Below are 26765 nucleotides of genomic sequence, written 5' to 3' on the forward strand. Positions count from 1 at the left end.
AGTCTCCTGGGGAGGAAAATAAAGAGAAAAGTGGAAAGCAGAGAGTGAGCTGACATTGATACTGCAGCTGCCCTGGGCATTTGTCAGTCTCAGTAACCCTGCAGTTAGTAGCAACTGCGTCAGTTCTGGAGATGGCCTCAGCCTGTGCATGAGGGGATGTACAATTGAAACCTCCATAGAAAGCATAAAAGTTTGGGGAGCGGGGAGATGGCGGGAAAATGAGGAGGTAACAAGTTGGATAAGTAATGTATTTGCCTTACATGTGAAACTATAACCCCTCTGGTACTTCACTTTGACAATAAAGAAGAAGAAGAAGAAAAATAAATAAAAGTTAAATTTTCAAAAAAAAAGTATAAAAGTTTGAGAAGGTTAGAAGAAAGCAAGATCTGCAGTACCACTATGCTTCCAGAGATAGAGATGGATGGAGGCCAATGGGTGGATGGATGGATAGATGGATGGATGGATGGATGGATTGAATATACTACTCAGCAAAAGTACATGAAGACATGACTATAACAGCAGTTCTTGAGGTGTACACTTCAGATTAGGCCTTGGATTTTGCCATGAGTAAAACACATGAGTTCACAACCTCTAATGACAGAAACACACAAGTAACTGCTAAAGTCAGGAGAAACAGTAAACAGTTTGATTCGTTTCTGACCACTTTATAAATGAAATGACTGATTATAGAATACAAAATGTATATTTCAATAAATAAAACGAAGAGAGCAAGGAGCTGATGGCCTATGTTTGTTGTCCTAGCCAACTTGGAGGCTGCAATTGTTTGAGACCATGGTTAGAGGCCAATCAGGGCAGAAAACAATTCTGAGAGACTTTCTCAACTAAGAGCCAGTCGTAGTAGTACTTGCCTGTTATCCTAAATACTAGGAAGCCTAGCAAAGGAGACTATATTAGAATTAGAACAAATATCAGAGCTGGAGGCATGGCTCAGCAGTTAGAGCACCTGCTAAGCCAGCACAAGCTCTAAGTTCTATCAGTGCTATCTTTTTACAAAACCAAAGTACTGAATAGGAACTTACACCTCAATGTTAATTAATCTCCCAAATCTAACACATGGCAAAAAAAATATGCAAGATGCTCCCAATTATGCCATGATTGGCATTTGAGAAAACATTATGTATGTATGTGCATGCTCTAACAAGTCATTCACATAAAGATGTAGTTTTGAATAATAGACATTAAAGTAAATTTAATAGGGAAGCAAAAGAAATATAATCAAATAGGACTGTACTTCTAGGAGGAAATATCATTAGATTCTGGATCATGCAGGGTCTAGGTCCATGGATTTATCCAAGTAAAGATTAAAAGTAATCCAAAAGATGTAATCTGTACTAAATGTGTTCAGCATTTTTCTTGTACAATAAGCATTTGCACATCATTTACATTGAGGAATTGTAAGTAATGTTGTTCTAAAGTGTAGGAAGGGTGCACATAGGTTATTTATAAATATTGTACCACCTTGTAGAAAGAACTTGATCTTCCACAGAATTTGATATCATCAGGGGGTCTGGAACCAATCGCCCTTGGTAGATATCAAATAGTAGAGAAAGAAAAAAAATACAATTGGGAAGAAATATACCATAGTCTTTTGAGACATACGAATGCAGAAAAAGGGAGCTGTGGAGATGGCAGCTTACTTGGAAACTTAGATTTTAAAATCCACTGACAAACTTTTGCCCAGTTTCTTACGGCATTTGTTCTTTGTGAAGAATAAAGACTCATTCTAATGATTACAAGTGTTATAGCAAGTAAAAAATGTAGTTAGAGGCTATTAAAAATTCAGAGGAAGCACAAGAATGGTAGTAAACATTGTTAATCTGAATGGAAAGAGACAGTAAGATCTGAATGACGACTACTCCACACGGTAGTCATCTTCCTTAATGATCTGCCTAATTTTCATGCCTGCTTCCTTGTGGCTTCATTTTTTTGCCAATTAAGGTTTCCTTTAAAAATTCAGCATACTCATTGTGATATTTCCTTCATTTCCCTATGTCATAATCATTTAGGTATCCTTTAAAAAAAAGAAGCTAATTATATCATTTCAAATTTAGTTTTCTGGGACTCAGATCTTAGCTTATTGCCACCCCTTGAGTGACCGCTATTGGATGTCTGCTCTTGGTCTTCCATTAACCATAGTTGGATGATGCCACCTGTGTGGCAGGAAGTCTCCTGCTGGAAGCCATCAGCAGAGACTCTGTGTGGAGCAGATATGCTCAGTGATTGGACACTGATGTGATCCAGTATACCTAAGTATGTATCGTCAGAAGCCTGTGATATTCATGCCATCAGCCAATACCAGCTGACACTTGAAAATTGTAATTTTCGTAAGTCTTCTGGCAAGGTATAGGCATGTTTTGAAGCAAGGGTTTAAAATTTGACTTTCTCTGATGTTCTTATTTTTCCATTTATTTTTGAGTTCTTAATTTTTTTTAATTTTGGCATTTGTTCCTCTCCCGATTGCCTCTTGTCACTATTGTTCCTGATTCTTCAGGACTAAATTATTCAACTTGGCCTTAAAAAATAACTTAAGCAATTGTCCTTTATTTTAGCTTAACTAGATATGAATCCGCTGCTAGAAAATATGATATATATACTGTTAGCTCAGTGTATTTATTAAACATAAATATTACATTGAATCATGAAATGCTAGCTCATGAAAGTAGCAAATTATCCATAGACAGGCATGTATGAATTTTTCTTTTTCAAGATAGGATTAGAGGACGTCTATATTTGCCTTAAAAAATCTCTTAAAATACTTGATGGAGAGAGGAACTGTTTAGCATCAGTTTATATGCCATTGAACTTGGGGTTAGAATCATGATTGAGACACCCCAATAATGCAAATAGAAATGTCCTGGGGTCATTGTGTAATTTTATAGGGAGCTTCGCCAGAGCCAGGAAGGAGAAGGCAATAAGTTTTATAACATGATTAACTCTGAGGCAGCTGGCCTTTATGTGAAGTGGGTTTAAAACAAAACTCCCTATATAGAGACAGAGGCTGAAACAGGAATTCCATTATGTGCATATTTACCTGCACTTTTCATTTGACCAATATTTGTGATTAACTAAGTAGAACTAAAATGGTCTACAAAGTAAAAATATGCATTGAAAAATGTAGAAGCAGTAAAATAATACTTTGGCACCTCTTCACATCTCAATGAATTAATGATTTTACTTAACATTAGAAATCACAGGATTGCTCCTTTGAGACTGATAAGAAATTATATCTTGTTATATTTGGTTATAAGTAATCTCTCTTGTAAGTAGTTTGAAAGCTGTGGAACTAGAATACGATGGCCTGAATATATATTTTAAACAGTAAATTATCTTGTATTGGCAACAATGGCTTAGTAAAATGAAACTGTTGAGCTCTGGTGGTATGTACCTTTCATTAATCTCATCAGTGGGGAAACAGGCAGAAAGATGACAAGTTTGAAGCTAACATAGACTGTATAATGAGACCTTGCCCCGCTTCCCAATTAAAGCCTTTGTACTTTAGTTTTTGTTATTTTAAATATTCCAGAAGACATAGCTCTATGGTCAGAGCCCATTTTTTTTCAAAAGATAATTCATTTGTTCCTGTGCAAATGTCTGACATTTATATCATACTCAAGGAATTCTAATTCCTTTAGAATTAACCAATGATATCTTACGTACCAGTCAAGCAGTAACAGCGTTCTCTGTACACCCTGAAATTGTACTAATGCCTTCTTTCCTATAAATATATTTTTATATTACTATTCATCTCTATAGTTTCTGCTATGTCAGTCAGCCCTTGTCATCTTTTGTTAGCCTGTTCCAAAAGGATTTTGTGGAAAATAAACAATCTTAAAATTATGTTTTCATACCTAAGCAAAGATCCAACTTATCCAGCAATTTTTGATAAATGGCTGTTCTCGTTTAGATAAGAGAATATAGACTTTGTGGGTAATGATGAGACATATCATTCTCTCAATCTTAAGAAACTTAATATTATGTGATACATTGTTATTATTAAATAATGAATTATTTGCCAGTGAGTTGACAAACCATGCCATTAATAGCTGCCATGGGTCTGTATTAATAACTGTGATAGTGGTAGGAACTGGTTTTTTTTTTTACTCATTATTGTTAATGATGTCCATTTAAGTTGTCTAGGCATTTTAAAATTTGTAATAATTCTAAAGGCATCTGAATCACCTTTTTCCTAACGATTATGTTGATCAAACCTTGTAATGGTAGAAACCATGGAGCCATCCAAATCCTTATTACACTGAAACATGGCTATAAGAGGCACTGAATAAATTACTATTGTTTTATTATATGGGGATTAATATATAAATATGTGTCACATATATTCTTCTTTCAACAGCTTCTTCAGACTGTTATAAATAATACATAGTACTGATTAAGGGATATATAAGGCATGGCAGTCTAAATGCAGAATATTCATATATCCACCTAAGTTTTCATCTCTTTTTTTTTTTGTATATTCTGTAGGGTTTTGTTTTGACATTAAAATAACATTGTTTTCTTAAGGCAGTTTTAGACCAGCACCATAATCCCACTGTACTTTTTGCTGCATTTCTATTATTGCATTTATGATCACTATATTTTGTTTTGTTTATATGATATCATCCCTTATTAAACTGTGAAGGCAATAATACCATACTTGTTTTCTCCTGGGACATTATTAGTGTCATTTTGTTGTTTTATTTTCTTAAATACTATTACACATGACAATCGTATGTAATATTTTCATGTAATGAACACTTATGGAACGCCAAATTTGTGTTAGGATTATCTGTTTCAGAAAATCTCTTAGCACAGGGCTGAAATTGGATGAATCTAGGGATCTTTAAATAAAGTTCCCAGTGCTGGACTCTGTGTGATTCTGAGACTATAGGCTAAAGCTTAAGTCCCTGTGGAGATACATAATGAAAGCTCTTAGAATAATCCTAATGTTACTGTAGGAATGAAAGTCTTTTCCCTAGTCATGCTAAGTCTCCTGACTCCTTCTATTTTATCAACATTTTTGTTTGTATTATCTTTTGTTTTATTTTCACTTATTAGTAAAGAAACAGAAAATGAAAGTTGAAGTTGCTTTTCAAACTTACAGGAAGGCTTGGCACTCTAACATCAATCACCTTATTACCTTACAAAAATAATGCTATGATAGTTGGATGAGGCAAAAATTATTCTGCAACATTTCCTCATAGCACATTGATTAAAAGCTTATACAAGGTACAGGCCCTACGCCTTATAATGAAACCCATAGCCCTCTAAGTCCAGAGTGTAAGATTAGCCGGAAAGGAAACCTGCCATGTGGTTCGGGCAGAAAGGAGTTTATTGGGGGCAAACAAACTGCCAGCCCACACAAGATGGAGGCAGAGGGAGAAAGAGGGGAAGGAATAAGAGAAAAAGAGAGAGAGCAAGAGGGAAAAGGAAAGAGCATGGACTATGTTGAGCCGGATTATATAGGAAAAGGTGGGAGATATGGCCAGGTGGATTGGATCTGACCTCAGAGAAGGAGGTGGTAACTGCCTCTAAGTGTGCCAGTTACCTAGGTAACTCAGGTACTGGGTGTAGACTTAAACAGGTGGGGGGCATCTACGTGGAGCCCTCCTGGGGGTGGACCTTATATTCCAGCCTTTTAATAATTATGAAAAAGGGTGCCAACTTTCTCTGGCTACTTCCTGCTGGCAAGGGGCATTGACATTAGGGGTAAAAGGCGGAGATGTGGCCCCTCTGGGAGAAGGCAAGCAGCAGCTGCCCCTTGGTGGTCCTTGAATGAAGCCTGGAAGAAGTCTCATGAGGCAGGGGCTGTAACTTGTTAGGAATTGATAACAAATACATGTCAGCACTATTTCTCTAAAACTACCGGCTTTCTCCCTTGGCTTGTGGAGTAGGTCAAACCCAGAATGTCTAGCCTTTAAGAGGGAACCTAGAGGGGTGTCCCTGGAACCCAGCCCGTGTCTGTCATACTCTCGAGGGCACAAGCCAAAAGGTGGGGCCATTGAGACTGATTTTCTAGCCTATGAAGCATTTTGACTTTATGGAGTAGTCTGGTGAGGACATAGGAGTACATAAGGACGTAGATGGGGGTCCACAAGAACATAGACAGGGGGTCCGCAAGGTCGTAGAGTCATATTCTCGATTCAGGCATCCCTGAAATGAGAACAGATGGCCAAAAAGGCTTAAGGCATCCCTCTGGTCAGACAAACCAGAGGACCTGTAGACAGGAGTCACTCACCAGACGTAGAGAAGAGATAATGTGCTGGGTGCATAGCCAGCAATGGTAAAGGCGAAAGTCTAAGGTGACATTCCTCTGTCTTTTGGCAATTTGGTCCGAGGAGGGATGGTCAAGGAGGCAGATTAATCCTCTGAAGAACAGAGGGAGGAGGGAATCCAGTGACTCCTGACTCTTTCCCCTTCCAAGTCACTGCACCAGATGTAAGGTTCCCTAGAAAGGAAACCTGCCACATGGTTCAGGTAGAAAGGAGTTTATTGGGAGGAAAGCAAACTGCCAGCCCACATAAGATGGAGGTGTGGGAAGACAGAGGGGAAGGAAGAAGAGAGAAAAGAGAGCTGGGACAGGAGGTATGGCCAGGTGAATTGACGTGACCTCAGAAAGGAGGAGGTAACTGCCTCCAGGTATGCCAGTTACCTAGGTAGCTCAGGTACTGGGTGTAGAGTTAAACAGGTTGGGGGCATCTGCATGGACCCCTTGTGGGGGTGGACCTTACACTGAACTCCTCATCTTTTCCCTTGATGTAACTTGTATTAAGGAAACCATTATATGCTTAGCATGTACACATTCAAGTTCCTGTGTTCAGTCCCTAGCATCAAAAAGGAAAATAGAAGAAAAGAAAGACTAACTAACACAACTATTTTAACAATAATTTCAGATAAGTTTATTAGTTCAAAAAAAAACCAAGATTCAACTGGTTTTGCAAACTTTGCCATTTTTTTTTGTTTACTCCCCTGTGTGCCATGGCTCTCTGTGCAAAAAGGAAATTTAGGCTATTACTCTTTAAAATCATTGTGTATATTTAGATAGTGACTTCACTTTTGAGAAAATAGTCTTAAGGAAAATGCCTAGAGATAGTATATAACTTTATTTTTACTACTAGAAATGGTATAACAACCAACCTGCACTCAGTGACCACATTATTGTTTTGTTTTTATGTCAACTATGTTGGCCTTTGTTTTCATATATGAATTTTGAAATTATGTACTAAAAATTTTCACAGAAGGTTAAAGTTAAGAAGATGGTGTTTAACTTGGTATGATGTGATCCTTAGATTTGAGAATTGAAAACGGTTCCATTATAGTAAACTTTTTTAAAAATTTAAAACATGATCATAAAAATACGTTTGTTTTGCCAGTTGAATGCCATGTATACAATAGTTATAATAATATATTTTAACCTGAGATTGCTATTACTGTTATCCTGTTATCGTTTTGTATAACACCTTTATATGCCCTATGAAGTGAGATTCATGCCCCTAAGTAGAACAGAGCCTGACAGCTTGAGAGTTTGTCACACTACTTAGTATGGAGTGCAGTTAAAAATTTAGAAATTATTTATTTCTTAGGTCTCCATTTTATAGTTTGGACTATAACTGCTGGTAACTGGAGCTGCACAAAATGAAACCTCAGGTAGAGGGTACTACTGCATTTGTTCTTCTAGATTAGCAGAAAGACCATCTCTAGAAACTCTGATAAATATAAAAGCCATTACTGAACTGTTGCATATTCAGTGAATGTTTGATTGTGATTGAATGACTGAAATGAATTATTTCTCCTCACATTGAAAAATGTTACAGAGCCACTGATTTCACATTATATGGCTGACATATATATTGTGACTGTTGAGAAACTGAGATATAAGGGGCTAAATAGCTTGCTAAAGCCATACAGATTGTTTTTTGCATTTGGTCTGACACTGTGTTCATTTGTTTCAATCCTGTAGTGTTTCAGTAAACCAACATTTGCCAAATTCTTTTACAGAAGACATTATTTCCCTCAAGAAATGAAACTGGACTCCTGGTTAGTAAGGGAAAGATAGATTTTTCAGGAGAGGATTGAAGGAAAAAAATTACCTTGTTTAATGTAAAGCTTTAATAGTTTTTTTTAATTAGAATTTTCCTCAACTATATAATGTATTAATGTTCTACTATGAGACAGACTAATATAAACATGCAAGGTTTGGTGTTTATTTTTCAAAGCTGATGACCTTTTAAAATTACTCTTACTTTCTGCAAGCATCTTTCTTAAAACATAAAATTTGGGCAAGGTGCACTAATCTATTTTGTGTGATGTGATTGAAGTTCTTTATGTCAAAGTCATCTTGACTTTGTACGTTAACAAAAGAAATGAAAAAGGTATTGGTTGTGGTGTCCTTTCTTGGATTTTTCTCGGATTTGCTCTATGCACTTTAACAAATTCCAAAATTGCAGAAAATTGTTTTCATTCATTCATTAGGAAAAGGATATCTTTAGTGACACATGATCAATCAGTCAATCTTTGGACATGTGATTTTTGTGGCCTTTGTTGTGCTAATAGGCCCTGGTCAAGATGTCTATGTCAGATCATATTACATACATAACAATAGACAAGCTTGTTTTGCTGGATTCATGTTTTTATTGCCTGAAGTAAGTTGACTTGGTAATTATTTTTTTATCTGAACAGTTAGTTATTATTGGTGGTCCAAGAAATATTGCAATAAATTTTGTTAGTATTTTTCTTTTTTGGTCTGTTAAAGAGAAAAAGAGACCCTTCTCTGTATTAAATATTCACCTAATACTGTCTATTTTTAGAAAAGTTAACTTGGTAATAGGTGTAAGCTCACTATAAATTAAAGCTAGATCATAAGAGGGCATTTAGAACTCAGCAAGTCACAATTTGAGATGGCAGCCTCAGGAAACTAACAGAGATTGTGCAATTTGCAGAGAATCAGCAGCATTAGTTGAGGAATGAACTAATTACTGTCCAGCATTGTCAGTGCCAGGGGGTATTTGTGTCATCACTATGAAATTTGGCAAAACATTGAAGGAAGGGGAAAGAGAAGGTGGTGATGGTGGAGGAAAAGGAGGAGGAGACGAAAAAGGAGAAACAGGAGGAGAAGAACATAAAACGAAAAAGATAGATTTATTGATAATGTAATGTTTGAGATGGGGCCTGATAGAGGTAATTGGATTAGGTCCTCTGAACACCACTGTCATGAATTAATTGATATAAAAAGAATAGTGTTGTGTTTTTCTCCCCTAGGACTTGGCTTCTCATACATATAAGTCTCTCCCCTTCCCTCCCCCACCCCCACTTTCTTCTGATCTCTCATTTACCCTTCCACCATGTTAGAATACATCAAGAAGCTCTCACCAGAATTCTTTTAACCTTAATGTGGAAATTCCAGCCTCCAGAACTATGAGAAATAAATTTCTTCTCTTTATAAACTTGCCAGTCTATGATATTATACTGTGATAGCAAAAAGTTCACTAGACAGTGACATTGATTTAAACAGACTTAGTCCTAATTCTAAAATATCTCTCCATATCAGTTAAAAAAATTGAGTTGGCGTTGATGGAATTGACAGTAGATTGGAATGAAGATAATAGCATGGTTATTCATTTATTTCTTCAGTAAACATTTATCAGTTGTTTATTATTGTGTTGGAGAACAGCTACAATTCCTTGATATTGTGGTTCTTATATTCTGATAGGGCAGAAATTTCTGTTTTATTATAGGTGCTATTCTGAGTGCTTTTAACTAATTAATTAGTTGAATTTAATCTTTTGGAGGCAAGGACTTGCTATGTATCCAAAGCTGGCCAAGAACGTGCTGTCCTCCTGATTCTCAAATGCTACGATTGCACTATCATGCCTGGCCTACTGTGTGCTTTCTGTATTCTCTCATTTATAAGCTATGGTATTATCATTAATTCTAATTTGGAGATGACGTAGGGATGGATGGATGTTGGTGGTATAGCACTTGCTCAGCATACATGAGGCCCTGGATTTGATCCCCAATTCTACCAAAAAAATAAAAATGGGGGCAGTGGCATCGAAAACAACAGAGTAAAGACATAGAAAGTTGTTCAAAATTATACAGCGGGTAAACTCTAAACCCATGAAGTATATGCATTAACAACAGATAGCTTTTTGTATGTTAATCACACCTCAATAAAATGATTTTTAAAATAATCTTTAAAAATAAAAAAACAATATCAAGTGGCCTGACTCCATAGTTCCATAATAATACTACTCTACAATCCTCCAGCCAGTGTTTAATGTCAATTTGTACACTAAGAATGGTGGTTCATACCTGTAGTTCTAGCTACCCAGAGGCCACGATCAGGAAAATGTCATGTTTGGTGCCAGTCTGGGCAAAATGTTCATGAGACTCCATCTTTACTAACAAAAGCTTTGTGTCAAGTATGTATCTGTTATTCTAGCTACTCAGGAAATTTATAGTTCACACCAACCTGAGCATACATGCAAGAACTTATTCAAAAATTACCAAAGCAGTATAATTATAAACTGTTATGTTGAAGTAAAACCTCCTTGTACAATTAATAAAGATATTTTTAATTTAAAAGAACAATGCTAAAGCACAAAAGGCTAAGGGTAGGGCTCAAGTGGAAGAGCACCTGAGAAAACAGAAAGCCCTAACTTAGTCTCACAACCATCAACATAGGGAGAAAAATAGTATGTTTACTCATCATCCAGGTTCCTTTTTTTTTTTTTTCAGAGCATTCTGGAATATTAGGCTGGGTTATGTCTTTAGAAGAAATTAGATCTGATCTGCTTTCTTGATCAGGTAGCACAAATCTCTGCTTTCCCTGGGTGATAAGAGGGGCATGTTGGTACCATCTTCAGAAGGGGAACTGTGATAAGTGATTGCCTCTTTAATCGTGCAGTTTGTGGACTAGCAAAGGACAGCCCAATTATGATCAGGCACTGGCTGCCAAGCCTGACATTGGTGGGGGCACTTTTGAAATATATAATTTAACATAGGAACAGACTCCAGGAGTTGACATCAGGAAGGGAAGCAAGTGTTGTTGTTGTTGTGTTGTTAAGGCAAGATAGTTGCATGCTTTACGGATCAGCTACAGCAAAATGTTCCACAAACTGATTATCAGCCGCCACCTGTCAACAGCCTCTGGCCCAGCAGGTTAGAGTTGTTACCTGCCAATTTGTGTAGACACCTCATTTCTTATCAAATTAAGGTGGGAGTACATCTGGTCCAGCCAGAGGGGGGCATGATCATAGTTTTTATCTTTTTCATATTATTGTAATGGTGATGTGCAGAGGGGTTACAGTTACATTAAGTCAGGTAATGAGCACATTTCTTTTTGAACAGTGTTTTAAGGACAGGTTTGGCCAAATCACAGTCTCGGTAGCTGGAGGATTATGTCTATCTACTGCCTATAGTGAGTTTAGCATTATTTTATGATTTTGCCTGATAGATTCATCACTGTCATAATCTGCTTTCTATTTCCTTTTAGAATGGTATGGATTTTTGATGTAGCTGGGGAAAGCCCGTAGTGCTATAGACAGAGTGCTTTGGTGCCATTCTCCAAGTACCTGTGAACACTTGAACAAAAGATGTGATCTCCTTGACTGTTTCCTCCACAGTAAAATGAGCAAGCTAGAAAAACTGACTTGAAATGATTTGTGTGTCTGGTGTGTATGTGTGTGAGAGAGAGAGAGAGAGAGAGATGCTAGGGAACAAAGCCAGGGTTCTTTCATAATAGGCATGTACACTGTCATTTAGCTAGCCTACAGCCCCAAGCACTTGATTGAATTTGTGGATGATGCAATTAGACAAGTGCTTGGTACACCGTTAAGTCATCTGTATTAGCTTGACTGTTGTTATTATTTTCATTGTTCTTTCTGTTATTATCATTACAGAAATATTATATAAACTTCAGATGGTCACTGTTACCATCTTAGCATCAAGTGGCAGATTCTTTATACGTTGTCTATGAATGCTGTTTAGTTTTTATCATCCATAAAAGACCTTGTAGATTTAATAACATAGTGTGTGATAGTAGTCACTAGGCTTCTAGAACAGAACATGTGGAAAGAAGTGGAACAGGAAGGTAATAGTAAGGGTTTTAGGTTACAGCAACAAGTCCAAGGTCTGCGCTTCCACCACCAGTTGGAACAGCCCTTGGGGATCTGCCATGACTGCATCTCATTATTCAGCCTCTTTCCCATATCTTACCTCTTGTTCACTGCCCTGAGCAACTTAAAGGACTCACATTGTGTATGGGGATTTTACTCTGTGGTGAGATGTTTTGGACAAGGAAACTAGTTGGAATACAAACTGGCAATTGCAGATATAAAATGCATGTAAGACTGTTCCAATAGCTTATATTCATTGTATAGTCTGAGACCAAAAAAATGTAGTCCAGGGAGCCTTAGTTAATTTCTTTTTCACTTGTCTTGCTTTTACATGGTTGCAACATTCTTTCTCTTTTTATTATAGAGTAATCACAATCAGAAAACTATTATCATGTTATCTGGATTCATTTTAACAGCAAGGATAAAAGGAGAGAGAGAAGGAAAAGTAAAATCCATGAGCACCAGTTACCAGTATGGCAAACACTTGGCAGAACGAAAGAAGGGATGGGTATATTAAACACTATCGGTAAAGTGGAGTTCAAGGGATGAGGGGTACCATAAGTCATGCTGTCCCCATGGAGCAACAGCAATAGAAAATGAACTATATCATTTTTTACAGACTTGTTCTGTGGGTGATTGAGGCATTTCAGCACACAACCAGGAAAATAATAGGTTACTTTCACAATGGTAGAAGTTTAACAAATGCTCAATCATTCACCCTACATCAGCGCTGTCATTGGTGAGAGCTTTACTGTATGATATTGATGCCTTGCTTCTTTCTTATTGCTGTATTCTTTTCAGATTCAATCTGTCTGCAATGGGCCACTAAACATTTCAATTTGCTACCTGTAGAGCAGGATTGCAATGCTGAGACTGAAATGAGAGAGAAATGGATTTAGTGAAACTCAAAATAGAGAGTTTCATGGATTTTTGTAGAAGGATGCACAAACTGAAACCCACTGATAAGATACACACGATCACTTTTGAGTGTCTCATAAAAGTACATGGTATTAAGCAATTCCTGGATATTTATAGGGAAAATAGACTCCACTGGATACTGATAAGACCCCCTGCATTTGGAGGAACTCAGACTGTCAGCCTGGGTGCACCTGCCTATAGACAGTGTCAGGATAATAGCTTCAAACACTTGTAAAACTCTGCTTCTTTGGGTGTTGTTCAGTGAGCTGAGCTAGCAAAAAATGAGAGAAAAGTCAAACATATTTTCTGTCCCTACCCTAGCATTCAGTCTTTCCCTTGCAGCAATCATTCTGAAGATTGCCTGTCTGGAAGAGAGGATTCCTTTCCTGCCAGTGCCTCTCATTGTGGCCATTTCCTGGCTGCTGCCTAGAGTTCTTTCACTCGCCATTGTGTTCTCTGTCTTACCCCTCCTCCCTGCTTTTGAAAATTAATTTATGTTCCTTTTGAATTTGTCCCTCCTCTGCTCATTGTCAAGATACTCTAAAAGATTCTCTACTTAGCCCTAGTTTCAGCTTCGTAATGTAGAGTAGATGATAAACTTAAAGGATATTCAGAAGTACCCAGCAAGAAATGGAAGTACTAAAAATTAAAGCATTAAAAAAGATTCAAGTAGCACAATGTGGCCTCGCTATATGCACACTAGGATGCTCTAAGGAAAGACTAGAAACAAGCAAGGGTTGACAAGGATGACTGAAGTTGGAGCTCACCTATATTGCTGGTAGGAATGCAGAATGTTTCAGCAGTGGAAAATTTGTTATTTCCAAGTTAAACTTAGAACTAGCATATGATTTCACAATTCTACTCCTAGGCTTGTATATGTATGTGTTTGTGTAATTGGACAAAGGCATACATGGACACACGTTTTATAACAACAACTGTTCCTAGTCGCCAAAGGTAAAAATAGGTTAATGCCCATCAATAGATACATACATAGATAAGCTCATGGAATATATATACAAGTACTCACCCATAAAAAGTTATGAACAACTAAAATGTACTACAAAATGGGTATGCTTCCAAAACATACATTATGAAACTAGAAAGACTACACTGGATCATCTTTTTTTTTTCTTCAAATTTTTGTTATCAAAGTGAGGTACAGAGAGGTTACAGTTTCATACCTTAGGCATTGGACACATTTCTTGTACTGTTTGTTACCTCGTCCCTCATAGCCCCCTATCTCCTCCCCCTTTCCCTTTCCTCCATGAGTTGTTCAGTTCACTTACACCAAACAGTTTTGCAAGTATTGCTTTTGTAGTTGTTTGTCTTTTTTTACCCTGTGTCTCTCAATTTTGGTATTCCCTTTCAATTTCCTAGTTCTAATACCAGTATACACGGTTTCCAATATACTCAGATAAGATTACAGAGATAGTGTAGGTACAACCACAGGAAAGTGATACAAGAACATCATCAATAATAGAAGCTACAGATACACATGGGACGTTGAAAGTAGTTACAACTGATATAACAATCGTTTACTTAACATGGAGTTCATTTCACTTAGCATCATCTTATGTGTTCATAAGGGTATAGCTATTGGGCTCTTGTGATTAGACTGGATCATCTTTTAGAAGCTGGGGGTGTTGTTCAAGATGTAGAGTGCCTATCTCACAAGCAGGGAGCACCCTGAGTTCAAACTTCAGTACTGCCAAATAAAAACATGGTATAATTTTTCTAAAATAAATAAATATGTAGACACAGATCAGTGGTCAACAGGCACAATTAGGGGGAAGTACCTACTAAATAAGAAGTTTTACTTAGAGTGATGGAAATGTTTTGGGATTAGACCAAGGTAGTAATGGTGCAATATTATAAATGTTGATTACCCCAAAACTTTGCATTTTTTATTTTATTCTTTTTTTTAATACTTATTTATTGTCAAAGTAATGTACAGAGAGGTTACAGTTTCCTACGTTAGGCCTTCGGTACATTTTATGAATCTCATTTTAATAAAATGCTTTTGAAAAGAAAAGCTTAAAAATTTTATCCATATGGAAAAGTAAAGGATTATTAAAAACCAAGCCCTCAGGGGCTGGGAATGTGGCTTGGTTGAGTGTTTGCCTCGCATGCATGAAGCACTGGGTTCAATTCCTTAGTACCACATAAGCAGAAAAGGCTGAAAGTGGCTGTATTGCTCAAGTGGTAGAGTGCTAGCCTTGAGCAAAAGCAGCTCAGGGACAGTGTCCAGACACTGAGTTCAAGTCCCAGGCCTGGCAAATGAATGAATGAATAAACAAATAAATAACAAATAAATAAATAAGTCCTCACAAAGCGTGTTTTTGTAGTTATTTATTTTGGGGTACTAGGGATTAGCCAGCAGGTTTCATGAAAAATAACACCAGAAATTGCTTTGCATAGAGTATCAGCCTTTATCTCAGTATATTTGAGTGGCTAACATGTGTAGGGAAAGGTACTGTAGTGGAAGTGATGATGATTGTATAGAAAAGATTCCATCTGTATCTCCAGTTATCCTACACTGAAATCCAATACATACCTACCTAGGAGAAATGAAGGCATAGATTTTCCTGGCCATGGGAAATCCTATTTTTTTTTTTTTTGCCAGTCCTGGGGCTTGAACTCGGGGCCTGAGCACTGTCCCTGGCTTCTTTTTGCTCAAGGCTAGCACTCTACCTCTTGAGCCACATAGCACCACTTCTGACTTTTTCTGTGTATGTGGTGCTGAGGAATTGAACCCAGAGCTTCATGCATTCTAGGTGAGCATTCTACCACTAAGTCACCATTCCCAGCCCTGCCATGAGAAATCTTATAAAGTTAAGTCCAAGTTTTCTGAGAATGTCAAGTGCTTTGTTTCTCCATACCTTCTGAAGCATGGAAGTCACCAGTGCTTGAAATAACTAATCTGGCAGGAAGGTGTTCATTTGACCCGGCCAGTTTGTTACCCTGACAACACTGAATAAGTGCTGGGGTCACCATCAGATAGTTGTGGTTTTTTTGGCTAGTCCTGGGCCTTGGACACAGGGCCTGAGCACTGTCCCTGGCTTCTTTTTGCTCACAGCTAGCACTCTGCCACTTGAGCCACAGTACCACTTCTGGCCAATTTCTATATATGTGGTACTGGGGAATCGAACCCAGGGCTTCATGTATAGGAGGCAAGCACTCTTGCCACTAGGCCATATCCCCAGCCCCCATCAGATAGTTCTTGAGCGGCTAATTGTTTGGCTCTCAGAAGGAGTTACATTAATTAAAATTCTCGTTTGCCCACATAGTGGCTAGGTAACCTTAAACCATTAACTTTTCTAGATCTCAATATTTCGGTATGTGTAGTTGGAGTAACAGTCTATTTTTCACAGAATGACAGTGAGGATTAAGTAGGAATTTAGGGCAGAGTTAATGTTCAATAAATTTTAGCTAATATATGAAAGACACTGAGAAGGAAAATAGTGAGCAAATGTGTTGGGAGATGTAATTCATGGATGATGGGTAGATAATCTTTTGGGAGAAGGAATAGGCCTGGGTATATGGAGGGTGCTTAATGAAAGACTATAGAATCTTTCTCCAGTACATTTAAAGCCCTGAAGGTTTTCATGTCAAACCATGACATGTGATAGGATTTTTATTTAGAAAAATAATATGGTAGTAGACATTCCACATTTATTAAAAGGTAAAGAAACAAGAAGCAAGAGGCTTTCTTAGGCTAGAAGTAATTTATTTTTCAGGGAACTATAAATTGCAGTTGTTTGAACTCTGATTTTGTTCAGTCTGCCATCAACTTTTCTGCCTTTGGTTATAGCCCTAGTTGCACTATGCACCCACACTTGCGCCATCTGCTGTCATTCTGCATTGTGTGTTTAGCGTTGTAAAATGAAAAGTTAAAAATAATACAAAAATTTTAATAATGCATAGTGACACATACAAACAATATAGATGGAATTTCTCGTTGACGATTTCTCAATTTTAAATTGTTTAAAACTTCGAAATAATGCATCTCCTTTTTAAGGAATAAGAATTTTTTGGTTAATGAATCAAGTCATGGTTCTCTAAAGCCATAGCTGATAATACTTTGTTTAGCATTTTCAAAACCTGCCCTGGCATCCAGCTTTCTAGAAAATGTTTGCTTCTCAAGAAATAATGAGTAGATGATAGATAGCCTATAAATGAGTTGAGAATTATTGGCCCTTATCCCATGGGATTGTCACAGAGCTATACTTGATTGTCTAATCTGTCTCCTACTATCATGGCAGTAGATTTAGAACTTACAGGGAAAGCATCCTGGAGCCTCTGTTTTTCTCATTGTATTCACAGTTTCTATCAAAGTGCCAAGAATAGTCTTTTGTGAAGTGAATAAGCGAATCTGTCCCCAAAATAAGAGTTAAGTAAGGATTTTAAAATAGCACAACATCATTAAGAATTGGCAGTATAATCTTGGACCTTGGACCTTTCCTGTATGATCTGTCCATGATCCGTGAGCACTGTTTTTCTTATCTATAGGAATGTGTATAACATCTACTTTTCCAATAAATAATAGGTTAAAGTATAATACAAACTTCTGCACAGTTGCAAGAATCTAATCAGTTGTACATGCAACAGTGGAAAGAATTATGTCATGAATGTTGGTAAGAGATATGACAATGAAATTCCAAGGCCCAGCTACCAATAAGAAAACAAGTATTTTATACTAGGAAACCATAGGATCTTCTTTTCTTTTCTTATTCATGTTAAAATAAAAGAAATCTGGGATATCTCAACTTATAAAATTAGACAATCTTAGAGTATACTGGATTTTGGACCCCTAGTCCAGCAGCTTTGCCCAAAAAATAGACTTTCAGAATGAGAGCAATGGTTTGCTTAATTTGTTGATAATACTTACAGGAACACATTGCTTTGTTTTGCAAACAATAATATTCTCTTCATAGATAAACATAATACAGAGCATTGGCCATGTAGAAAATTCCCATTCTAACAAAAAGATAACTGGGCCAATTGGCCCATCTACCTTCTTCAGCATGCCCCCATAAGAGGGATGTTTGTGATTTGGGCTTAAATTTGATCTGGTAAGTTGAAGAAAGAAATATTTTTCAAAGTGGACTAGAACCTCAGAATGTTAAATAGCAGCTTTCTATTTTCCTAAAGTAAATATGTGGAAAGGAGCACTGGATGTTAAGATGGTAGCTCGTCTCTATTCCTCTACCTTCTGAGGGAATGGGTCTTAAATTTCCTATCCGCATCCAATTATGGGAAAATAGAGAACTTGGGATTCATTCTTCCTGTCACTAAATTAATGAACTAGTTTGAGTTTTTGGTAAAGATGGGGAAATATGGAATTTCACTTTTTTTTTTCATGAGGGTTAGAAAAATATGTCTATTTTGCACATTTATCCACAACAACCTCACCTTGCTATCAACTCTTTTCCATACTCTTAGGGGCTTGTTAAAAAGAAAAATATCATGAAATATCACCAAACATACTTTCTGTGTGTTACCTATTTAGATCTCACATAATACCCTTAGGAAAAGAACCAGTAATAAAAAGTAATAATTGGAACTATTAATATGATAGAGAATCTCCTCTAATACATAGGCCTAATGGCATGGCAGGGGAAAAAAAAGAATATGTTTGGAAGGCAATAGGTCTCATTACTATTCTTAATAGTGTTACTATGTCAGAGGTCATATTTTGACATAGACCATGTAAGATTTGGTGAACTGGAAATATTGATGTAATATAATGCTTGGTACAAGACAGAATCAAGTTTCTGAACCTCTGTAGTCAATCAAAAGTGCCACGTACTTTCCTCTTTCTCTTGCATGCAATCACTGGTCAGATTACCTGATGTAGAGCTTACTTGGAGACAGTTCTCTTCATTTCTTCATGTCTCATTAACGGCCTTTTGTTGTGTACTATCTTCTTTTTTTTTTTTGGCCAATCCTGGGGCTTGGACTCTGGGCCTGAGCACTGTCCCTGACTTCTTTTTGCTCAAGGCTAGCACTCTGCCACTTGAGCCGCAGCACCACTTCTGGCCATTTTCTGTATATGTGGTGCTGGGGAATCGAACCCAGGGCCTCATGTATATGAGGCAGGCACTCTTACCACTAGGCCATATCCCCAGCCCCAATGTACTATCTTCTTGAGGAAGGTTTTGTGATGAAAATCCTTAGAAGAAAGCTAATTGTGTACTATCTCTGTCATGAAAGCAGTGTCTCCTATGAAAGTGATGGAGTAAATTTGCTTCTGACATCCAGTATGAAGTACCATGTTTCCCTATTCAAGCTTTCTCTCTTCGCATGCAAACCAGTAGACAGACAAACTGGCCCACCTCATGTGCCATATGGGCTCTGGGTCTGGGAGAGCCAATACAGGAAATACTTGGCTACTACCCTTGCTCATAACCATAAAATAGGCTTTGTCCTTGAACCCAGTGCTTTTTTTTCTAGCTTGAGTATTTATTTTATTTTTAATTCTGCCAGTGTCCTTGGTAATGTTCAGACTTTTAGCTGGCAGGCAGGGTATAATTTTGGACTCTTTAGAGCTGAGTTTGAACACACTAATTTTAAAATCATTCACATAGATGAAGTTCTACATCTGAAGTCTATTGCAGCTGTATATATGTTCTGCTACAAAGAGGGACGGTTCATATCTAAAGATATGAAATATGGGTTTATAGTATCATGCTCAGTGACTCTTCTATATCATTTAGGACTTGAATGGCTTAAAACTATTCTTGTATAGCAAAGAAAAATTGTGAATTCATTGATAGTGAACTTTGATTTTGAGATTTTTTATAAGCCTAATTTGTACCATTTGTTTGTTTGTTTATTTATTTATTTTGGCCACTCCTGGGTCTTGAACTCAGAGCCTGAGCACTGTCCCTGGCTTCTTTTTGCTCACAGCTAGCACTCTGCCACTTGAGCCACAGCGCCACTTCTGGCCGTTTTCTATATATGTGGTGCTGAGGAATTGAACCCAGGGCTTCATGTATATAAGGCAAGCACTCTTGCCACTAGGCCATATTCCTAGATTTTGAGATTTTTGAGCTTTAAAACTCTAGCCAGGCACTGTGGCTCATGCCTGTAATCCTATCTACTCAGAAGGCTACAATCCTGAGCCTCTTAATCTCAGCCACTAGAAAATTGGAAATGATGATGTGGTACAAAGTGGTAGAGCATTAGCCTGTAGCAAAAAGAACTCAAGGACAGTACCTAGGCCCAAAGTTCAAGCTCTGTGATCGACCAAAAATAAAAATAAAAAAGATATTAAACTCTAGAGTAAACCAATTTTCTCTGGCCATGCATATTCTTCAACTGAGGGTATTAAATTCTTGTCATCTTTGCAATTCTATAGAATTCAGTGAGGAACACGAGGCTCTTTAAATGAAGAGAATAGTTAACTTTTTTCTGCTTTATGAGAGTTCAAGATTCTGCAGATTGGGAAATGGTAAAGAAACAAGGCAGCTTTTCCATAGGAAAGGGGACACTGGCTGTTGGAAACCGCTGTGGACAATCATGCACCTCTTTCTTTTTTCTTTGTTTTTGTTGGTTGTGGGCCTTGAACTTAGGGCCCGAGCCCTATCCCTGAGTTCTTTTGCTCAATGGCTAGTACTCTACCACTTTGAGCGACAGCTCCACTCCCAGTTCATTGGTGGTTAATTGAAGATAAGAGTGTCACTAACTTTCTTGCCCCAGCTGGGTTGGATCCTCAGAACTCAGCCTTCTGAATAATTTGTACTATAGGCATGGGCCACCAGCACCTGACTTTGTGCATCTCTTTCAATAGCCAGTTTGGAAACAATTTTGAAACCTGAGGTCTGTAGTCTAGTACAACTGGTACAACACACAAGAGATTATTGTGCATCCAAAAAGTCATTGTGAATGGAAAAAAAATCCATAAATTTTTACTAGAGTGTGCACTTGAGTCTTTCATGAAAATCAATGTACAATTTCACCACCATTCAAAGTACAAAATGGTGTATATTATTGCCACTCCAAACTTCCCTAAATTGTTGTATTTTTTTAAAAGCATGCTTTGAGTTTTGTCTGTACCACATTCATTCAGCTTCTCAAATAGGATTATTGCCACACAGATGCAGCAGTAGAGAAAACAAATTTGTCAGTCTGAATTGTTCTGCATGTATTACTTAGACTGCTCTTAACCTTTTCCTAGGTCAGTGAGCATCTTACAGATTTGTTTTTATTCATATGCTTCAGAGAATACAAATTTCTTTCCTTATGGGTTTTATTCATAAGTTAAATGTTACTTCTCCATTTACATTAGTAATCTTAAATTATTTACCTGCTTTGGAATTCATACATTAAACTTGCCAGTTGAAAGCTGTCAGATGAGTGAATATATTTATGCAACTTGTCTTTTGCCTATACCAGTGGTTCTTTTGTGATTCCTGTTAAAAATAAAGTGTTGTAGAGAGCAGTGAAGAGACGAGTGGAGGTCAAGTTGTCCATATCAAAGTTTACTCTGTTGTATTGGCACCTCCTGGCCTTGTAGAAATTTCCACTAAACTTTGAACAATTGTATTCACACAAACCCTTGTTTATTATGGCTTTACCATCACTCCCTCTTAGGTAGAATTGGTTAGATTTAAGAAATAGAACACTGCTACTTAAAATAAGAAAAATGGTATCTTCCTGTCTGGCAGAGAATAGTGATCTGACACCCTCCCTCCCCTTGTATTTGCTGGTAATTAGTACCTTGACTTACTAAATACAGTATTTTCCCTAGTGACTTAATCAAAAAAGTGAAGTCCTGAATTGTATAAAGAAAATCATTGATGTAATTGCTAGTGATTCCAACCTAAATTATTTCTAATTATCTCACATAAGTATTAATTATTTAGTTTAATTAGTGATTAAAGATTATTTCTTATAGATTCATAACTAAACCCTGGCTAGTGGACTTATCAATGGTAAGTTCCATCTGGAGTGGTAAAGTTAGTCTGAAACCTTGGCTTGCTAGGTTGCTTTTTATACTTTCTTGTTCTGTATATCCCTCGAGGCAGAATTGATTCAGTTGAAATAGTTGAGGATCCGTTGCTTTTTCAGTTATTCCAAAATCAATTGAAAGGGTATCACAGTCAAACCAACCTTTGGTGGAAACACTGATTTGTAAAAGACAAAATCCCAAACCCTTATCTGGGAGATAGGTCAGTGAAATCAATTTCAGTGTAGAAATTGAAAGTGTAAATCTTGGAAGTGTAGCTCAAGAATGACTCAAATGGTAGAGAAGCAGCCATGAGCAAAACAAATGCTAAATCCCTGAGTTCAGACACCAGGACCAGCACACATACAAAGTCTCAGAGCTTTTCATTCTTCTCGAGCCTCCTTTTCAGGATGTTTCTATCAATCCGTCCATTTAGTCTTTATTTTTCAAACATTTAGGGATACCTCCTATGTATTGTTTTGGGTGTTGTGAGTATATCATTGAAGAATACAGACATTCTTTTTTCTTTATTGGAACTTTCACTCTGAGAAAATGCAGATGTTAATGGCATAATTATCTATTATTTGATTAATGAATTATAAAATATAAATAATGTGTCATTTGATGGAAAGTGCCTTAAGATAGATAAAGTTGACTGGAAGAGTAAGAAAGGAATAGGTACTCAGGAGGATGAGATCTGAGAATCATGGTTTGAAGCCAGCCTGGGCAGAAGAGTATGTGAGATTCTTATTTCTGATTAAACAGGGAAAAACCAGAAGTAGAGGTGTGGCTGAAGAGGTCGAGAGCTACAGCCTTGAATCACAATGACAGTATGAAGTCCTTAGTTCAAGCCCTAGTACTAGCACAAAAAAATAATTAAAGAAAGAAAGAAAAAGTTCTCTGATGGTGGCATCTGAAGTGAAGCCAAAGAAATTATCAGGATGATTTAAGAAGAGATTTGAAGGTAGATGTTCTGGAAAAAGAAAATGGTTACATAGTGCTTGAAGGAAACACATCCTGAGCTTTTTTTTTTTTTCGCAACTATGAAGTGTGTGAGGTGATGAGAAGTGAAGGAAGATGAGGTCAGAGAAGTGGTAAGAGTTCTGGGAGGACTGGAATGATTGTGTAAAGGGCCATAACAAAGCCTTTCACACTTGACAATACAAGAGCAAAGGGACTTGTTCTTACTTAAGTTTTAAAGCACTGCTATACCATACAACTTTTTTCCAACATGGAATCCACTTACCACTTGTGGCTACTGCATGCTTGAAGTATGATAAATGAACCTAAGAAACTATTATTTTTAATGTGACAAAGTTTAACTTGGAACATTTAGCTACTGGCATACTGGAAAGTATGTGGTATTTTTTTCTTATTTATTGTTAAAGTGATGTACAGAGAGGTTACAGTTTCATATGTTAGGCATTGGATACATTTCTTGTACTGTTTGTTACCTCGTCCCTCATTTCCCCGTCCCCCCTCCATCTTTCCCTCTCCCCCCATGAGTTGTTCAGTTGGTTTACACCAAACAGTTTTGCAAGTATTGCTTTTATAGTCGTTTGTCTTTTTATCCTGTGTCTCTCCGATTTTGGTATTCCCTTTCACTTTCCTATTTCTTTTTTTTTTTTTTTTTTTTTTTGGCCAGTCCTGGGCCTTGGACTCAGGGCCTGAGCACTGTCCCTGGCTTCTTTCCCGCTCAAGGCTAGCACTCTGCCACTTGAGCCACAGCGCCACTTCTGGCCGTTTTCTGTATATGTGGTGCTGGGGAATTGAACCTAGGGCTTCATGTATCCGAGGCAGGCACTCTTGCCACTAGGCCATATCCCCAGCCCACTTTCCTATTTCTAATACCAGTATATACAGTTTCCAATGTATACTCAGATAAGATACAGTGATAGTGCAGGTACAACCACAGGAAGTTGATACAAGAACATCATCAACAATAGAAGCTACGGTTCCACATGGCATGTTGAAAGTAATTACAACAGTGATATATCACTCATTTCCATAACATGGAGTTCATTTCACTTAGCATTATATTATTTTTTTGTTTTGTACTTTTTTTTTATTTTGCATTTTCATTTTCACTGGCTGTTTTGAGAAAACTAGTGTGCGTGGCAGCAAGTTGATAAAAGTAGGAAGACTTGGGGCATTATTGTAGTAATGTAGTCCAAAAGTTTTCCAAAAGAATATTTTGTTGGTTTTATTTTTGTTTTTTGCCATTCCTGGGGCTTGAACTCAGGGCCTGAGCACTGTCCCTGGCTTTTTGTTTTTGCTCAAGGCTAGCACTCTACCACTTGAGCCACAACACCACTTCTGGGCCTTTTTCTATATATGTGTTGCTGAGGAATCGAACCCAGGGCTTCATGTATACGAGGCGAGCACTTTACCACTAGGCCATATTCCCAGCCAAGAATATTTTGTAAAGCACTAGCTAATAAAATATTTTAGGTTTTACATATCCTATGAACACTGAAAACTAATAAACATGATTGGCTTTCAATAAAAGTGTTGGTGGTCCATGTGCTGCTGTTTGCTGACCCCTGGTGTAATTAAGCAGTGACAACCAGGCTGTACCACAAAGTTGGAACTGACAAGTTTTCTTGGCCAAATGTGAGGAGTGAATGAGTGGACTAACATAACTTGAAGATGTTTGGCCTCTACATCTACCAAACTGGAATTGCCATATAATCATATAAGAGCAGGTTTTGGAGGAGAAACTGAGTGGAATTGGGCCCTAATTTAAAGGTGTAATTTAGGCATCCAAAGGAGCTTAAAGAGAAGGACCTGGCCTGCAGATATATATGTATACATATATGTGTATATGTATAAATATTAAATATATTAGTATGTAAACCATGGATTTTTACTGTAGTAGAATGATATTTTGACAGAGGACTGATTACTAAGCTAGGAATACCCCTGTATGAAGTAAAACAAATGAGAGCTCAGTGAAGAATGCAAGAGGACGCATGAAGGAAACCAGAAAGTGATATCCTAGCAGCCAAATGAAAGCATTTTAGGACCTATCAAGTGCTGCCTTTATCACATAATCACACAAGTACATGTCTTGAATCTATGCACCATTGAATATACCCTACTCTATACTGACTTCTGTTGAATTGTAATACACAGCCCCTCAATGTTCAGAAACTTTGAATGGCTCCCCATTGCCAACTCCTTGACTACTTTAATATGACTGGGAGCCAAAATCTTGATGGGCCCTGCAAGTTTGCATTTCTCTAGAATCTTCCTTTATGATTGAAATGCTATTTTGTCGCTCATTACCTATTGAAACCTTTGGCATCTATTAAGGGCCATTTCTGATGCTTTTCCTCCAGTAGTACCTGTGGCTCCCAGATCTGAGTCTTCTAAGCAGTCAATAAGCCGTCAGTGTATCCAACTTTAGATTCACTTCCACTTGTTGAATTTAATTTGCACTTATTTTAGCCTCTATATGAACGTTTGCATGACACTACAGTGAAAGGACTGTGAGCATGGGGAATGGCGTATAACAGACATGTTTTTAAATACCAGCTTTTCTTTTACTTGTGACTTTGCTAAGTAGCTTAAATTCTTGGCAGCTTTATTTTTACACCTGTAAATTAAGATAAATAAGGTTTTCTGGAATTAGAGATGTTAGTCTTGTTATGTATTCATTAATTGCATTTACTCTGTATCAAGCTAAAGCTAAAATTTTAAGTGTACATGATTTAACTAACAAGGATATGCACAGGATAGACGTAAAGATTGTTCTTATTCCTGTTTCTGTTCTGTGTAATGTTTGTTTTGCATGTACTTGTTTTAAATTATTTACACTAAAAGGATTAAGCATTAACTTTTATGCCTTAAGTTAATTACAGTCCCATTTCTCTTTTTGCATTTTATATTCCTTTCTGAGGTTCAGGTAAAAATCCTTACCACTTGATAAGACCCATGACAGCCATGACAATCTGGTTCTTCCTTCACCCCAAATGCTACTTATGCTGTGGATCCACAGAGTATCACTGAGAGGAGCTGTATACAACCAAAGTCAATATTTATAACTTTTTCCTCAGACCTTAAAATGCTGCCTGAAAAATGTATGACACTGCAGCAGGTAGTGAAAGGGGAAGTTACATTGGGAGGCTAAACCTACAGGTAATGGCTTTGTGAACCTTGAGCATCAAGAAACATAGGTGCCTTTTTCTGAAACTAACCACTGCAAAGCTATCTTGAGTAGATTATTTCTGTGGGAAAATTTTTATAGAGTCTTTCCATTGATGTTGTCACACAGTGTTTATTGAAGACAGCTTTTTATTTCAGAACAGTAGATAGCATTGGGAGTTATAGACTCAAACCTTTTTGAACATGTTGAATCAATCAAAGAGTACTTGCTTTGTCAGATTTAAGTTGAATTTTCTCTGCTCCCACTGGAAAATGGTAGAATTTGTTGCTGATTTGTTTTGATATTTATTGCTAGCTTCTCTTGGTAGCATTAGTAAAACTTCTACTACATTCTACTATAATGTGATATAAAATATCTCTGTTCCATAAACTCCTTTGGTGCTTTTATAGTTAATTTTAAAAAAAATAGTTAATAGCATACACACCATTATACTAAAATCATTGAAATCTTCTAGTCTATTCACTCTTAACATGCCATGTTTTTCCTGGAATTCTTTTATCTTGAACTTTGTATATTCTAATAGTTAGATTTCTAGTTTCACTACACTCACCACCTTTTGTCTTTCAATGAAATCCCCACTGGAAATTTCTGAATTTAA

At 37.2% G+C, this 26765-nt stretch overlaps 1 protein-coding gene and 1 long non-coding RNA gene across 3 annotated transcripts in view; one reads left to right on the forward strand and one right to left on the reverse strand.

Moving 5' to 3' along the window:
* The window catches only part of Exoc4 (exocyst complex component 4), a 669227-nt gene that overhangs the window by 355302 nt on the left and 287160 nt on the right, over positions 1-26765 (forward strand). The window lies entirely within an intron of this gene.
* LOC125347163 lies at positions 481-14548 on the reverse strand. Its single transcript, XR_007210120.1, has 3 exons — positions 14537-14548; positions 7065-7068; positions 481-1606 (listed from the first exon to the last, which is right to left on the reverse strand). It is a non-coding gene; the product is annotated as an uncharacterized LOC125347163 (long non-coding RNA).

The sequence above is a fragment of the Perognathus longimembris genome, chromosome 2 (genome assembly GCF_023159225.1).
Source record: "Perognathus longimembris pacificus isolate PPM17 chromosome 2, ASM2315922v1, whole genome shotgun sequence".
NCBI classification, from domain to species: Eukaryota; Metazoa; Chordata; class Mammalia; order Rodentia; family Heteromyidae; genus Perognathus; species Perognathus longimembris.